The sequence below is a fragment of the Trachymyrmex septentrionalis genome, unplaced genomic scaffold, assembly GCF_001594115.1.
Source record: "Trachymyrmex septentrionalis isolate Tsep2-gDNA-1 unplaced genomic scaffold, Tsep1.0 scaffold21, whole genome shotgun sequence".
NCBI lineage: Eukaryota > Metazoa > Arthropoda > Insecta > Hymenoptera > Formicidae > Trachymyrmex > Trachymyrmex septentrionalis.
The window spans coordinates 1,997,820-2,001,197 of record NW_017305288.1 but is presented as its reverse complement, the minus strand read 5'-3'; positions in this window follow the sequence as shown (position 1 = coordinate 2,001,197).

The following is a 3,378-nucleotide window of genomic DNA, read 5'->3' as shown; positions in this document are numbered from 1 at the left end:
TTTTACGCATCATGCTCTTCTAATACTATTTATTCTTTGAAAATTGTTTATTCATCATATATAAATTGCAGTTTACGTTTAAATGGTTGAAACATTTGCTTTTTCTTGCCACTGACATATTTATGAATGACTTTTCAATCAATGATACTTACGTTCCTTCGAATAAATGCGAGTTCTGTTTAACGATGCATTTTTATGCTTTGTCAGAAACATGCTTAGTTTGTAGATCGAATAACACGAGTCAGTATCAAATTATGCAGAAGTAGACGTTGGAATAATTAATAACAGCTAATAACACCCAAGTGTGTAAAGTGTTTCTCTCTGTGTGAAAAGAACGTGATAGAATGCATACACACACACACGCGCGCGCGCGCACACACATATGTGTGTCTATGTATATACTACTCTGTTCAAAAAGTTTCGAGACTGGCTAAACTTGAATTTAACATTAAACTGCGCGCGCTAAGCCGATGTCAAAAAAATTTTTTTTCTTATTTTGATAACACTATTACCGACATATGTGCCAAACTTCACGACGCTGAGTTTGTTTACAGTAACGAGTTCGAACCACTTTTGTAAAGTCAAATTTTCACTCACGACAATTTTCATCATGTCTTGAAATACGGATCGAACGAATTATTAATCAATGAATTATTAATCAACGGAGTATTATCTTGCTGTTATGAAGCGTTTGCGTGATTCGATCCGAAAAAAACGGCCGAATTGTGACGAGACAACAGCTGGTATTTGCACCGCGATAACGCGCCGGCGCACGGATCTCGTCTTGTTCTCGATTTTTTAGTCAAAAACGCAACTAATATGATCCCGCAACCATCATATTCACCTGACCATTGTCACCAACAGACTTTTTTCTATTTCCTAAGCTTAAGTTGCCGCTAATGGTCGCCGTTTTGACAGCATTGAAGAAATTCAAAAGAATTCGCTGAACGAACTGAAGGCGATACCAGAAAGTGCGTTCCAGGAGGCCTTCGAGGATTGGAAAAATCGCTGGCACAAGTGCGTTGTAGGTGTGTCCATGGGAAACACTTTGAAGGTAACTAAATAAATAAATAAATAAAATATTCATGAACAAATTACGTTAATTGTTTTTTATTGAGCCAGTCTCGAAATTTTTTGAACAGAGTAGTATATACTTTATAGGCATAAAGTCTTTATTCTTATAAAGACGGCAGCCTTTTATATTATATTATATATGTATAATAATTTAAGTTTTGTACACGACATTGTACATCGCAAAAAAATCATACCATCATGTTATCTATAATATATTTATTACCTTTATTTACATGTGTATGTACATGTAAATATAGAAAATTGATCGTAATTTCTTGAAAATCCTTTCATTAATTCCATACAATTTATATTACAATAGAAATGTTGGATTTCAAACCAACACAGCAACAGAAATTGCGAAAAACTCTACGTGTTATCGAATAAAATTTGATTGATTCTAAGAACATTTTTCGTTGGATAAAAATTGTTTGGTAAATTTCGTACATATCTACACAGGCAAATCTTAATTTCGTAAAGAATTAATAATTCGTCACATTTAGCATAATATTTGAATCAATAGATACCTAGATTATCGTCTATTGATATTTTTAGATAGCTTCTAAGAATAATACACACGTATGTAGACATTACAAAAAGTACAAGTACTTTGTAAATACAAAATGCAAATATTATGTGTTTGATGATATTATTTTGTGTACTTATACATGTATATATATATATAGTATATGTATTTGTACTTACAAATTTTTCAAATAAAAAGTCACCGTAATTTTATGAAATTCTAAAAATTGACACAAATTTTAAGAATTGCGCATTAATGCTATATATCTTTATCAAAATTAAAAATATATATGCGTATATATTTATGTTTCATATTTACTACTTTAATTGATTGGCTCGAGTTTTTTCAAATTGATAACAATATCGGAATCACTTTAATAATAAAGTTTCATACCAATGATAAATAATATGACAAAAATGTATGTCATTGTACTCATATCGGTAATTATATATAATAATATATCTAAATTATTTTCTTGATCAAAACTCACGAGTATATCTCTAACATAACGTTTGAGTAACATGGAATAAGAGCTAAAGCACATAATACTAATGATCTCGTCTCCTGCATGTACATACATGTTTTTAGTATTTAACTACTTACGCAAAAAATGATATATATATATATATAATGTTGACATTTTAGGTTGATTGCAGTGATTCAATAATATATAGCGTCAACAATAATTGATTTTATCAGAAATGTTGTATATTATCTATTATCCCATTAACATGCACATATATAATTATGTATTAATCCTTCATAGGCACACTGGGTCTTTTTTTATCAAGATGATTTCACTCTCAAATTTCTTCGCGCAAATTTCCATTTTTATTAAATAAAGGTTTTGAAATTTCAGTTAAATAACTATTTGACAATGTAACAGAGATGTCGAGAAGCAACTTTGAATTTTTCTAGATTTTTTTTAAAAGCTTGGAACAGTGAAGCTCGATCTACATAGCACGCAGAACGCGGGTCACAGATCACAAGTTTGTTGCAACAGCCAACCTGATACGTCAATTTTTTAATAGATGCTTTCGATTGGCTGTCGCAACAAGTTTGCGACCTGTGAATCGCGTTATGCAAAGATCTAGACTGTGCCTACGGAGTAAGTAAAAATTATATATATTCTTATATATAATATAAACACAATAAAATATATATATATATATATATATATATATAATATTATACAAAACATATTTATAGCAAATCGTACACACGCGTATATGCATGCATACACGTGCACAAACAACATTGTATCATTCATGCTTTCAACTGCAAATTCGAGATGTTTGCGAGCGTGTAATGCGTGTATGTGTGTATACATTTTATCGAAATTTAGTTGGTTTCTCAATTCCGTGATTTACTCCACTTCCACGCGGTTTCACTGTTTATTTTTATTATAGATATACATATAAAATGTAATCATATTTCTTAGAAATATTAAAAATTAATCAGATACAATCTTCGCATTTCTATACAAGTGAAAACTTTTGACAACAGAGGCTATATTTTTCTTTTTTATGCAACAAAAATGGATCAACATTTTGGGAAAACATAGTTTATCTATATCTGAAAGTTGTTATTATCAATCAATACTGTAAATCATTCGTGTGTGTGTTTGTGTGTGTGTGTAACAAGTTACAATATATTATATATTTATAACAAAACGATTTGTTATATTGATGTCATGCTACTCTCTAAAGATATATATATTTGTAATTTGTAATTAAATTGAGTTTAATCGCGTATAATCATAACACTGGGTGTATACGGAT